Source organism: Haliaeetus albicilla, chromosome 10, assembly GCF_947461875.1.
Source record: "Haliaeetus albicilla chromosome 10, bHalAlb1.1, whole genome shotgun sequence".
Classification (NCBI taxonomy): domain Eukaryota; kingdom Metazoa; phylum Chordata; class Aves; order Accipitriformes; family Accipitridae; genus Haliaeetus; species Haliaeetus albicilla.
The window spans coordinates 7155342-7170238 of record NC_091492.1 but is presented as its reverse complement, the minus strand read 5'-3'; the positions used below and the strand labels follow the sequence as shown (position 1 = coordinate 7170238).

At 37.9% G+C, this 14897-nt stretch overlaps 1 protein-coding gene across 10 annotated transcripts in view; it reads left to right on the top strand.

Annotated features, from left to right (window-relative positions):
• Positions 1-14897, top strand: part of WWOX (WW domain containing oxidoreductase) — a 536552-nt gene that overhangs the window by 63531 nt on the left and 458124 nt on the right. The gene's annotated exons all lie outside the window — the stretch shown is intronic.

Genomic DNA, 14897 nt, shown 5'->3' with positions numbered 1-14897 from the left:
TCACCCCTGCAAACTGGCTCAATTCACCTCCTTCCACAGTTTCTGCAGTTTGTCCTATAGGACTCTATACAGCCACCTTCCACCTCCGATGCTTTCCCACAATGCGACAGGACCCATCAGTGACCAGGGCATATTGCCTCTCATTTTCTGACAGTTTATTATACAGTCGGGCCTCTTCAGCACGCCTCGTGTCCTCCCCTGGTGATTTTCCAAAATATTTGCCTTCTGGCCCGTCTGTGATCACTTCTAGAATTCCTGGGCGACTGGGGTTTCTTATGCAAGTCTGTTGTGTGATGAGTGCAACCCACTTCACGTGGCATCAGCTGCATGATGTGTAGAGGAGACCTTCCCTTTGAACATCCAGCCCAGCACTGGAAGTTGTGGTGCTAAGAGGAGCTGTGTTTCAGTACCAACCACTTCCAGGGCAGCCCAAACTCCTTCATATGCTGCCAATATCTTTGTCGGTTGCAGTATAACGAGCCTCGGATCCTCTGTATCCCCGACACCAAAACCCTAGGGGTCGGCCTCAGGTCTCCCCGGCTGCTTTTTGCCAGAGACTCCAGGTAGGGCCATTCTCCCCAGCTGCGGTGCAGAGCACATGTTTGACATCTTGCCCTGCCCAGACTGGTTGAAGGGCTCCTGCATGAACAATCTCCCGTTTAATTTGTTCAAAGGCTTGTCGTTGCTCAGGGCACCATTTAAAATCGTTCTTCTTCTGGATCGCTTGATAGAGAGGGCTTACAATCAGACTGTAATTTGGACCACGCTTCCTCCAAAAACCCATAATGTCTAAGAAAGTTTGCGTTTCCTTTTTACTAGTCGGTGGAGACATAGCTGCTATTTTGTTGATCGCATCCATTGGGATGTGACGACACCCATCTTGCCATTTTATTCCTAAAAACTGGGTCTCCTGTGCAGGTCCCTTAACCTTTGTTTTATGGCAAAACTGGCTTTTAGAAGAATTTGGATTGTTTTCTTCCAAGGTCCTAAACTTTTCATAGTGTGTATTTACATAGTTTATTCAAAGTGCCATAAGGATGGCTGATAGGTGATATGGCTTGGTGATAGAAAAATGCTCTAAGTTATGGGGGGGTTACAATACCTAAATTAGGTGCTGTGGGGAGATGTCTGAAGCCTCCCAATAGGAGATAGTATGAAGAGACAGTATGAAAGAAGTTTATATAGTTTTTTTGCCTTCTAAATAAGATATTTGATATATTCTAGGACTTTTAGAAATGTTCTAGCTCTATCTCCTTCAGTAACTTGTCCCAGAGAGCACTTCTGAGGCATGCCTGCTGGTATCAAGCTCAATGGTGGCTGATCCAGAGCACTGGGTTGTCTTCCTTTGGATACAGTGTTCTCTGTCTTCATTACACCTACTTCTGGCTATTTGTAGGTTCCCTTTGTACTGAGTTATTCTAGGATTTTTCTCCTAATCTGTCGTGTAACAATGGTGAGAAAACTCATGTCCATTAGAAGCAACAGTGGGTCTAGCGCTGGGTTTGAGTTACATCTGAGTGACCTTGCATGCATCAGCACTGCAGAGTTGTGTTCAAGAGCAGATGTACCCATGGCTTAAATCAGCAGTTTATATAAACATTAATAGGTTCAATGCACGTGTGTATGGTTTTGTGTTTGAGGAGGAAATTGGGCAAACACATGGCCATAACTGGTGTAGAAAACTGTGATTTTTGAACCTCCAGGATTTTATTTCTGGGATAGATACAAACCTGTGCATAAAAAATATTTGACGAGGACATGGAAGATTTAATTTACTAGCTGTCCTACTCAACCAGCCAAATAATACTGTTTATTTCTATAGCACTCATTCTAAATAGAAATCCTAGATTATGTTAGCAAGCTTAGGCAATGTGATTTTGTATGCTTTTTTTTTTTTTTGGTCTTGTACAAGTTTGTGAAAAATCTTCAAACAAAATGATTTTCTAAGAAGTTGGTTTAAAGATTTGTTGAAATGTTGTTTTGATAATCTAGCTATTTTTTTTTGCCAATACTATTGATGGATTTAAGGTATGTGAACTGACAGTGAATGAGCTGTATAAGAATCTTTTAATGATACAAGGGGGTATTGAATGACGGCAGACTTTTTTAGCATCTCTGAACAGTACAAATTGCTAACATCTTCGCATTTCTGTAAGGAGTACCTGCTTAGGGCCCAGTGGGTTAAGAATGTTGTTTACTCTACTCTTGACTCCTGCAATATAACAATAAAAAAGTGATTAAAATTTAAGTAGTCATGAGAGATTTTCGCTATATCTAATTTCTTGAATGTTGGTGTGCATTAAAACTGGATCATTGCATAATACCACTGTGGTAAGTATTACTGCATAACCTTGTTTAGCAACCAACAGAAATAAGACCAGTAATTTTTTGATAAGTAGTCTTGTCCAAATGTGGTGAGTTCAGAGATTGTTTAGCAGTAAGGTTGTGTTGTTTCCTTTGTAGGCTGGATTAATATTTTTCTCCATAGACCTCTATTTTGAAGTAGTTAACGTATCTCGAAAATCTTTTGCAAGGCAAAATTTGATACCGAGTTTCTCGCATCAGAGAGCATTTTCAACTTCTGTTTTGGGTAGGTAATGACTTAAGTAGATTTCACAAGGAAAGCAAGAGACGCAGTCTTTTTCCAGTGTCTTTGTTTTCATCATGGAAAGAAAGAGGTATATATTTTAAAGTTAGCACCTGCTGATATGATCTAGATGTTCTTGGTATTAAAATCATTTTACTATATCAAGAATATGAACGCTTTTGAAAATGTACTGCTGTAAATATTCTGTTCAATATAATTGAATCTGGGTTAAACTTACTTTTCTTATTATAGTAAGTACTATCATCTTGTATATTCATACTATGCTAACTAAGAAACTGTCATCTTAATTTAAAGTAAGATGATACAGTATCATCCCTGCTGTCAGATAAAAAGATTTTTGAGAGTAGGCAATAGCTATGGATTCATGTAACAATTGCTACAATTAATATGTGTCCAGTAGAAATGAAGTTTAAATTGTGAAAAAATGAGAGGGGAAAGTATTTCAGGGATGGCATATTTTAAAAGGTAGAACAAACCTGCATGTGGCCCCAACCTAGCAGCATGTGGTGGCTGTTGTGGCTCTGACGATTCCATTGCTGAGCTTCTCTTCAGCTCTGTTCATGCTACAAGGTGTGAGTGCATGCGACGGGGACACGCTTCAGCTACTTCTGAATTGAACTGAAGAGGGGCTTATGTCATGTATGCATAGCAGTGTGGGGTCCAGTGGAGGCTGCAGAACTTGCATGGGACCCTGGAAAGTTTGGGTAGCTAGCTTGCATCGGTGTGCTGAGACTCTGTAATTACTGATTTGAAAACTAGGTTAAAGCTAGCTCAGGAATATGGCTATACAAACAGAAAGAATGAAGATGATACTTTCTTTTTTTTTCAACTGAATCCAGAGGAAGGAGTGATGGTCGTCATCTTTTTATAAGAAGCTAGACTGTTTTATCTGCTGTCTAGTTTAAGTGAAATCTAGAAACACTTGTGGTGCAAAAGAGGAATTTTTCAGGACTCCGGTTGAACACAAAGCCGCAGGCTCTCCACCTTTCATTTGGACACCAGCAGCGGCACACGTGGTATCACTGTTATTAGCAGCATCCACTGCCAAGCGCTGAGTGACCTCTGCCAACAGAGGTGGATACTGTGCCCTGTACATCTCAAGCCCTAGCAGAGAGCTAAGAACTGCCATTGCTACTCATTGCAGGGGCAGAGCAAAGTAGGTTTGGAAATAAGCTGCTTCGTGTGTGCTATCTTTTAGCTGTACTTGTAAAAATTTACTGCTTCCCTGCCCCCCCTCCCCCTCCCCCTCCCCCATTAGCTAAACTTCAGCAAGAGTGCTGAAGCATTACCACATGCAGAATGACCTATAGCCAAGCGGTTGGGATAGATTCCTGTGAGTTGTGCAGGTTATGTTAGCCCCCTCAGGTGGAGGAGAGAAATGAGGCCAGATCCCTTATTTCCTGAGTGTTTTAAGCATGATATGGGGATGAGATTAGCTCATGAAAATGTTACAGTATAGTAATACCTGCCTTCTGACTTTAAGTCAGGTTTAGCTGTACATTAGGGGTGGCATTGTTTAGTCCTCAGAGGAGAGAGCCCGATCTACCTATAGCCCCTTTCATCTCCAGCCTTCTGGCCTCCCGTAACAGCTATAACTTTTCAGCCTTGGACTTGGAAGGGTGCCCCTCTCATTCAAGGGCATGCAGTTATCTGGGAAGCCATCAAGTTCTCTTGTGTAGGTGCTATGGAATTTGAGCATTATAGGTATACAATATGCATTCCTAAACCTCAGTACACAATAGCGTCTCTTCACTGACCAGATTGTGTATTCTGCTAAAAGTGGAACACAGCAAATTTAAGCATTACTTAATATCAGCTGTTCGCCTGTGTAGCTCCATCCGCCTGTTTATCCTCTATTTTTCCACACTTTCTTTTGGAAGAATCGGAGAGGGGGGTGATACACTATAAATAAGCAGAGGCATCCTGTGCAATAACTTGTGCTAACTTTTCTGATTCTTGAAAGCCATGCTTTAATGTTTGGAACTGAACAGTGGAAGTGTGTGGGAAGGCTTTATTTAGTTGCAGCACTTTGCTTTATGGTCTTTTGGAAGCGGTTCCTTGTCACCATGTTTACTGCTTTGTAAAGTAAATGTTTGGTTTACTTTAGCAGACACAGTCTGTTAAAGAGCTGTTTTCTTCATCTTCAAAAAGCACTTCATGTTCTCCCTCCCCAGGTCTCCCCAGCCCACAAAATGTGAATTCTTTGTCTGTTTTTGAATTTGCTTTTTTAGTGTTTCTGAATCTGCTTTTTCACTGTTTTATGACAGTTTGTTATATACTTTTCCATTATGAGGAAGATGATTTAGAATATAAACAGATCACATTTAAACAATGCTTTCTAAACTGATTCCATTTTGTTTCGTTAGTTTTGTCTCATTATAATGTTCTCGCTACCATTAGTATGTTAATTGTTTCTTGTATTTAGAAAGCTTTCAGAACCAAGGCTCAATCATCTATGTATGATGAACGTGTTTTGTGTTTTTTTTTTTTTCTTTAAAAGACTCATTATCAGATATGATCCACTAAGAGTTGGACATTGCAAGGATGTAAGACTAAGAAAAGAGATTTTCTGAATACCAGAATCATTGAAACCACTAGGAAAAGCTTTTTTGAGATTCTGTTCCAAGAGAGACAGGCACACACACTTACTGACTCACATATTAGTACCTACTTTACCAGACATTCAAAGCAATGAAGATTGCGGCCATCTGAAACTGCGTTATTGAGTTCACATCTCATAATTTTGCAGCATCCAAACCAGCCACGTTTCTCTGCGTGGCACATGAAGTCAAACTGAAAAATTACATTGAAATGATAGGTTAGATTTTGTTGCCAATTTAAGATAGTTTACGCTTAATATTTTTAGAAATTTATTTACAGGTTTATTCAAACAATGTGCCTAGATTAATGGAAAGTGCTATAGTTTAATTTCTGTATCTGTCTTCTTATGCCCACCATAAAAGTGTCCCCTTCACGCTACTAAATGGAGATGTTAGATTGTCACAAGTAGAATTTGTTCTCTCTTGCTGTACAAAGGCTTTGCAGGAAAAAAGTTTGGTCTGAAATTGTAAATGTCTCCTTCAAACAACAACCAGAGACAACAACCAGAAAATTCTGAATGCCTGCTGACATTTTTGCAGTTTTCATTATTTTGAATAAAAATTCTCATAATACAAACACACCTGCTTCAAATGGTTATACTATATGTATGCTGAATATTTACAGCTCAGATGGATCTAATTACTCTTGATGATAAAATCTCAGGCAAAATTAAGATATGATTGTACTGTAAAATGGCCTAGAACAACATTAGTTTGAAATATTCATTAACGTAGGATAAAAGAGAAAACCTTTAGAGCCCAGAACACTTCTCTGAGGACACATGCGGTTATTTTATTCTGCATTAGTTTCACTGATGGCACATTGTTAAACACAATGAGTTATAAGAAGATATGAAGAAATTTGTATTTTAGCCACTGATTTACAGTTCTGCAACGTGGAGATGTTTAACATGAGGATGCCTCCATTCGCAGATAGGATAGCATTATTTAAAATTGATTAGGAGCAATTCACAGCAGCCTGCCAAATTGCTAATGGAAGCCATTTGAATCAATTCTCTCATATAATTTAAATGCCATTTCACTGCATATAGTTTAACCAGGAAAGAATCCCAGCTTGCAGCCAGTAAAATTAATTATTTATTATTCTTTTCATAAATATTTTCTTGGTCCAAAAAATGTAAAAACAAAATAAATGCTTATATGCTGAAACTTTTTCAGTGTACGTGCACTTCAAATGGCTAATTTGAGAAACGCCATAGTATTATTTTTACTTATGTATGTCAAAAAGCGTTTTTATCTACATGTCAGGTTTTTTTCTTACCTGATAGCTTTTTGTGGAGTGTGCATTTAAGGCTAAATTACAAATTGGATTCTGCTTTAACCGAGGGGCCTATTCAGCAAAAATTATATATAGGCTTTTCTCAGAAGGTCGTGGAATCCATCTTTGCTGAGGTGATGAAGCGGGGAACTCCTTTTGGCCCCGGAATCGTTTTTGTCCAGATCTGCCTGCCCATCCCACGGGGGAGTTGTCTGACGGCGGAGAATTCATTGCGTGACGTTTGGTGTTCGCTGTAGCACTCTCATCCATCACCGAAAGATTGTCCTATCTATGGGTTAATTTTATTGTTATTTGCTTGAAAATCAATTGAATTAAACTTGAGAACTAATGGTATATTGCCCTAGTTTAAAAATAAACATTCTGGGGTTCGGCTGTTATTGGCTGAGATTTTGCACGGTCAGCGCTATGCAGGAAGAATATCTTTTAATTTCATGCTTTGCCCGCTCATCTATTGCACTGCCAATTGCAACCACTGTGGTGCCAAACAAGTGAAAATATAGATCGCGTAAAAATATAGAGCAACGTTGGTGCTGCAGCAGCATAGGAAGTGCATTACAGGGGCTGCAACTCTTTAGAGGGAAATAGCATATTGAAATCCTTTCTGGTTGTCCTTCGCTGCTGTCTGTTGTGACTGAGAATTCCAAGAATAGACAGAGGTGCCTGTCACTTTTTTTCCCTCAGTATAAAAAGCATATTTCAATGTCTCTTGCTCACATGTGGTGATGGATATTGTAAGGGTTAAAATCTGTCTGAAAATTAATCAACCCTCAGTTGGCCTTTCTTCACTGGAGTTGATATGTAAGTTGACCTCAAGGTGTAGTAGTAATATATGTCAAAGATATTTAGCAGGCTTTTGCCATGCGTGCCTATATAGGTATGGTGGGCATATGACTGGACTGATTATGGACCTGAAGGCTCTTCCCCTGCAAAATATGTGTATCAAGTCAAGAAAGGTCAGCCTGCAATAAGGGTATTTAAGAAAGAAATCTTCAGCTGCATTGGCACAGTTGGAAATCTAATACCTGTTTAAGCAGCAAGGTCTTATAAGTAGTCTGGTGAACATATTTGAGAGACTGCGAAATTTCATGAGTAAAAAGGGGAGCAAAAAACTTTAATAAGAAAATTTCTTGAAAAATGTGGGAGAATCCTGAGTTCTGAATGCAAACCAAAGGACTTAAATGTCAGATATTCTAAAACAGAGGGGTTAGCTAAGAATGCCTATTAGGCATTGCTCCCCAAAACAGTACACAAAAAAGCAGGGCTGTAATAGAAATGATTTGGCTGCGGGTTTTTTTTTTTTATCACGGTAAGAAAAGATTTATGGTAATGGGATTGTGCTAGGGTTTTTGTTTTGTGGTTAGTTAGTTTGTTTGTTTGTTTTAAATTATTTCTGCCGTGGTCCCGTTCCCCCCCCCCCCCCCCCCCCCGAAAGAGTTACTGCGTTTGTAACATTAAACAGAGGAAAGACAAGTGGTCATGACAAAGATGACTAGAAGCACACCAAAAGTAAGTCAGACCATCTGCCTGGAAGATAAAGAATTTTGAACAGGGACTGAGCTCTTGTCGAGGCTTGAGAAGGGACCCACTCCTCCCTCCAACAAAACTGGCAGTCTAAGGGGATTGTGCCATATTTCCCTTTCTTCTTTGAGACCATGATAGTTTTGTAGAAAAAATAGTTCCTTAACTGTATCCACTGGCATTTTAAGACTAATAAATAATTCTTCACAGTCACTCAATCACTCTCAGTGCAGACTTCAAACGGTAATTTATTTTGCAGATAGACACCTCTGACAGCACTCTGGAGGCCATCCTTTCAGACATAACCACTTTCAAGAAACCAAGAATAAAACATCCTGCTCGATCAGATTGTTCTGTGACGAAGCTACTCCTTGATAGAGAAATCTAATCTGTACGCTGGGGAGGAAGGGGGGTTCTGCTACTGTCTTTTTTCATTATGGTTTCCTGTCCTGTTAACTAAGGAAAGGGTGAGCAACGCTCTTGCCGATCACATCGCTTCATACACGAGCACCAGCTGCGAAAGGAGAAACCTTACATTTGTCCGGCGTGTTCACATACGCCCAGTGTAGCATGGGGGTTATGTTAAGAGAAAACGGTCACTGGAGTAAGCAAAGAGGAGTTAAACGCTTTTTTATTTATCAGAATTAAGAAACAAAGAAGAAACCGTTAATGGTTTGGGAGGCCAAACCTGGAGGAGCTCATAGGTTCAAGGTGTGGGAATGACGGTGGGCTATAAAAGAGAGAAACTTTGTTAACGGGAGAGAGCTGAGTGAGCAGAGACAGATTGTTGGAGGGAAAAAAGTGACCTAGTTTGGTATCACAAGGCATCATTTTCATTTTAGCTGCTAGGCATTAAAATGGCTAACACTTCACAAAATTGACTGTAGATGATAGTCTTTTCTGAAGTCTGTTGGTAGAATAGTTTAAGAAGTGCTGTCTGTCTTGGGGAAAGTCTTTCAAGGACTTAGGCAGTACCTCTTGGTTTTTGTCTGCTCGTCTCCCTGTCTGAAGGCCAAGTTCCAGCATTTCTTGGCGATGCAGTCTGAGCAGGCCTGGCACAGCACTTGTACTCCTCAGACATCAACATGGTCTTTGGGCAAGATTAGGAAAATGTATTAATAAACATAGTGGCAGCTCAACTCTTTTGAAAAATGTTTTTTTTTTTCTTATTTCTCTTCATATTGCAAAACAGATTACCGCGTATCGAGAGATTAAAGCCTTCACTGGTACAGTAAAGAGACACTCACATGAATGAAAGTAATTTATTTCTATGCATTCTTCTTTTATCCGAGTAAATGAAGTTTAGGGAGATATAGTGCCTTATTTCATCAGGAATTTCCATTCCGAAGGGAAAAGAAATGGAATAGGAACTCTGTTTCTAAATATCTAAGGTTACAACTTTGCTGTAACTGGAAATGTAACTCCCTGTTATGGCAGTGTTTGATCCACTTGCTGATTCTGAATGCTGTCTGTATTACTTAGATATATGTCTCACCATTAAAGCATTTTCCCTTTTTCTGTTTCTTATGGTAAATGTGCTATAGAAAGATATAATTTTTTTTTTTTAACTCTTTTTGTAAAGTTTTAAAATAAAATTTACAGCTGGTGAGGAACATAGTTTTTACATACTGGACCTTATCATCTCAGTAACCAATTTTTTCTTATGTCTCAGAACTCTCATTAATTTTTCACAGGCTTGTGATGGATAGTTTTTATTTATTCACGTCTGAGGTTCTGTTGTGTGAAAAGGACTCATTTTATAACATTACATATTCATGGCTTGGGATAGATGGGATAAGGAACTTATTATTAATGTGTCACAGTGGGAAACTTACTCTGGGTTCATTTGCGAATCTTGTTAAATGTGGTGCGGTCAGCAGACAGTACTGAAATTTTTGATACATTTCATTGGAGAAGGGCAAAGAGGTTCAGTGATGCTTCCTTATCTAAACAACACAAGTGAGATGGTGTCTTTCGAAGTGCGTTTGAAACACTGTATCAAAAACACAAGGGTAGAAGCAAAATATGCCTGACAAACAGTAAAACTGGAAAGATGCTTTTTATTAATGACTGTTTCCAAATGCTATTTGGGTCTATTTAAATCCAGTTTTCTTAATTAAATATTGTTTTAGTTCTAACAAAAACGTAGGAGCTGCTTGCAGTATAGTGAATTGATATCAGAGTATTCCAAAATGTACAACTTGATTTCTAGCAAGTTAGGTTTACCTATAGTAACTGATAGTGGCCATGTTACACTGAGATTCTTTTGTTAGTGCACAGTGCTACTGTGCAAATTCTGAATATATACATGCAAATTTTTTTGGAAATCAGTAAGCAGTCTATGTACTGAACATATGCAGCATATAAAATGAAAAACTAAAGCGGTAAAGTTTGGTGTAAACTATTTTGGAGTCCTAGAATTGGATCTTATTTAAAAGGACCAAATATCCTTTTCATTGGGTTACAAAGATACTCCTTTGCAAAGCAGAACATTTTGTACCTCTTAAAATTTTAAAGTAGGGCTCTGCCCTGTGTACTTACATGCTCAAAATGAAAGTTTTTCAATTCAATGTTTCCATACTTGTTTTCCTAGTTACAGAAATGGGCTCAGAGAGGAAGTCTGCGAGTTAGCTATACTTCTGACTCCCAGTTATTTATCACCAATTGTTACCTTTGTACTTGTGTTATTGTTAGAAATCTAGAAAGATGGTTTTGTTGGGGGTTTTTTTGAGTATACTAATCATTTTCTTACCAAAGCAGTCTGTGGATTAAGGTATTAATGTTTACGATACCGGCAATTATTCAAACATTTAAGAGCATATTATAAAAATCTAACTGAATTGTAATTCCTCTTTGTTTTCAAATATTTTCTTTCGTTTGAAATTAATAATAAAGTAGATGAAGTAACTTTAAGCTGCTTAAGCAGTTTGAGATGACTAGGACAAGACAATTTATGATGGCTGTATTTTAAAAGAAAATTTTCAGTGATGTTAAATGTTAGCTTTATTAGCAATCCTACCGGTAGGTCAACAGTATTATACTGTCGTTTATAATAGAAGAGCTGGGCAGTGAGAAAACTGTAGTCTATTAAGAGTTTGTGAGTGTGTATGTGTATACAGTGAAATAATATCTAGTGTAATGTGAAGTGACAGTCAAAATTACAGCTTTTCTCTTGCCGCAAGGGTACTTCTCTGCCAAGTATAGTAATATTGTTGTAGCAGTGTTCAAGGTTGTCAGCAGTTCTTGGTTACTCTGCAGAGAGCCATAACTGTGTGTGGAAGCAAGGAGCTTCCTGTCAAGGGAGATACTATAATTTTGATATATATTTGTTGGTGCCAAACTGCAATTAAATAGGAGGCGTTGGAAGAGGTTTTATTTAACCAACTCAAATTTGTTGATTAATTAGTTAGAACCAAAAAATCCAAAAGGAAATCCTCCTCTTACACAAACATAGTTTAAATTATGAATTTTTCTGGTATTTGTCCGTGCTCAAAGTAGTGTGTTATTTTTATGGAATAAACCTTATTTCTGCTGATGAATTTGGGATTGCTGAGGATGTATAGGGCATACTGCTTTTAGTTAAAATATTAGCTCTGAGGCTAATTATTTATCATAAAGTTATTTTAAGGGCTAGTTATAGACTTCAGTTTTTTAGAGGTGAGCATGGAAACTATTTCTTCTCCAAAGCACATTTTTTCAGAATGTGTCAGGACTTTGACAAAATATTGTCACAAAAATGTGTATTATCATCCATATTGGAAGCAGTAAAGAATTTCTCCTATGTCCCCACGTTGGAAATGATGATAATGGTGTCAGCAGTTTTATTCGGTTGAAAACCATTTTTCTTGATGATTAGATTAAACAAAGTGAGGTGGGGGAGAGAAATGCTTTGGAAAACATTGCTTTAAAGAAAATCAGGAACTCTCCTGCTGTCCCTCTGAAAGTATTGAGATATGAACATACTTATATGATCTTACTATTTGCATGATGAAAATTTAGTGATATGCTAATATAACTGGCTGAATGGTGCCTAAAAGATTACTTAGCCAAAACCCCCACCGACTTCTATTGAACACTTTCTAAGTGGAGCTGCCAATGCACATTGTGAGGTGCTTCCATACCCTGCTGCTCCACTGTCGTCTTCCTTGATTTCAGTGGGTCTCTATAGGCTGCAATGCCTGCGTGCAACTTGCATTGTAGAATTAGGTGCTACTTAAAGCAAAGCAGAAGCCACAAAAGCTAGCACTTTTTTTCGGATGGGTATATAAGGAAAGAGAGGATAATTTAAGAAATAAATCACAAATAACTTGTCAATATTTTTCTCTTAACCATAGCTAAAAGAAATTTCAGATGTTTTATGTTGAAGAAGTGAAATAGAAAGCAAGAGACTTCTGTAAGTTATTTTTCTTAAAGAAAATTGGGTGCTCGGTGGGGACCTTGCGCAACTGGGATAAGTTGTTCCACTGTTGTCTCAAGCATTCTTGATTTATCCCAAAACACCTTGCAGGTTTAACTTATTCTGGAAATCACATATATCTGATTTATAGAAACTGAGTACATGCTGAAGTTTACAGATGTATTGAGGAGCTAAAGTCATACCTTCAGGTGGCAACCATTGAGTAAGCTTAACGAGTAACTGTAAAACGTAGCAGTAATATTTGTTACTGCACTAAGGCCCATCCTTAACAACGGGGCACATCTCTGACCCCTGTGCATGGGATTTGTCCAGGTGCATTGTGATGGCTAATTGGCCGTAAGACATAGGAAAGACGCTACAACGAAAAGTTTTGAAAATTACAGGAAATACCTGTTTGATGGTGTTTCTCTCTGTGGCTTCCTACAATGCTTTGACCAGTGTTTCTCTTGTCATCACTGAAGCTTTTTTTTTTTTTTCTGGTGGAGGGCAGTAAGCCTAGAATCTGGGCACATTATCAGAGCTGATTGCCCCATTTTTTGTAAGTATATCATTTATAGAGTTATCTTATGATTTTTATACCTGTCACGTTTTCGGAATTTCCTCAATCTGACCAGCTGTTTGGTTTATGAACATCTAAAGTCTTTGTTTCTAGCTCCTTTGATGTCACTAAAAATTTTGCTTTTTTCCTGTGAAGTCTTATCTCTTTGCTACAGAAGCATTGGTGCTGAAGAGGTGATCATACAATACCTGTTCGTGTACAAAAATGCCCATACCAGTCTACACCTCACTCAGCATCTTTAACCTGACCAGTCTACACCTCACTCAGCATCTTTAACCTGAGTGGACTTAGCATCCTATGTGTGACAAAGCAGTTTACCAAATGTAATTTCCTTCCGTTTGCTGTATTAATATGTTGGGTCTTTTTTTAATTGAATAAATATATTACACAGCAGGACAGATTATTTTCTTTGTGGCCTTGCTGTTGCAATTTGAGAACAGATACAATTTTCTTCAGCTGATGAAGAAAGCAACATCTGTTCTTGGTTTCCTGCAGCTTTCCTTCTTCAGACAATGTATTTAGATGCACAATTTTAATTCCTTCCGAAGAAATAGAAAATTAAAAATTTGACCCCTCCTTCAATGCAGTGGTTACACTGTGACAACAGTGGGTTGAGCTAAATTCAGCTATGTCAAGCAAGAACTATAAAAGTAGATAGATTGCCCTCTAAGCTTCACTTTATTGGATATTGTAATTGACATATAGTTGTCATTTATAATCATCTGTCCATTCCTGTGAGTTGGGAGCAGTAAAGTTAATTGTGGCTGCTCATTTGCATTAATCTCACCTCTGAAGGGTACAGTAACCCATTAATATCATGTCATGATGAATTATCACAAATAACATTGAACATATTGATTAATGATCTCTGAGATTTGTATCTCGTTAAAACATTTTGTTAGCTCTTTAAACTTTTAAGCAGACAGTCAATGTATGCGGGAGAGGTTTAGAGATCACCCAAGAGGTGATGAAAAGTTATGGCATACATTTTGGGTCACTAATTAATACTTGTTTAAAAGGTTTCATACTAATTTTTAAAATGCTTTTTCCTTCTAAAGATGTAGAGCTTGCAAGCTTTTTAATCACAAGAGTTGTCTTAATATTGTTCATTGCTTAAAAAGATAGTCATTTGTGTTAGAGTTGGGATGACACAAGGAAAAAAAAAGGAGTAATAAGACTTAGAACCTGCCATAATTTCTGTAGTTCCTATTCTATAACACGAATCATGCTCAGAGTAGCATATGTTTGTTTTTTTTAGAAAATATAGTTTCCTTCTATTTAAATTTTCTTCTTAATGCAAAACTTCTCTTGCTGGCTTAGCATTTGAAGTTACTTGATTTTTTTTCCCTCCTGTTCTTTCTTTATGCATACAGATATATACATTAGGATGAATGAAATGTCATCCAGTGGGTGGTCATGTAATTTGAAGTAGCTGGTAATTAAATATTTTACCATTTTGATTATTACCTGCTTAAATTTCTGTAAGCTAAGAAGCATGGAGACTTTAGGGAGGCAAGGGAATTTACACCATAGTTCAAGAAGGTGACTTGGCAGGATAGAAGTAACTCCTTTGCATATCTGAGTATTGTGTTTCGAGAGTCTGTGAAATATGTCATATTTTAAATCATTCAGCAATCTGTCTTATTGCAAAGGTTTCTTTGTCTCCTTCCACATGATGTTGCTGTATTTGAGTGGGTCCTTTTTAATAAATCATAACTCTAGCAAGTCCTAGATCTATATACAAGGGACTGGTTTCCCTTGCTTTCACCTGCAGTAAGCTGGCAGTATAGTTGTTTGAGGGGAAACTACTCAGAATAATAATTATTTCTTAAAATTATTTGAATATTCTTGATATTTCACTTCCCTGTTGTTCTTTTTCTTGAGTCTGAGGAATG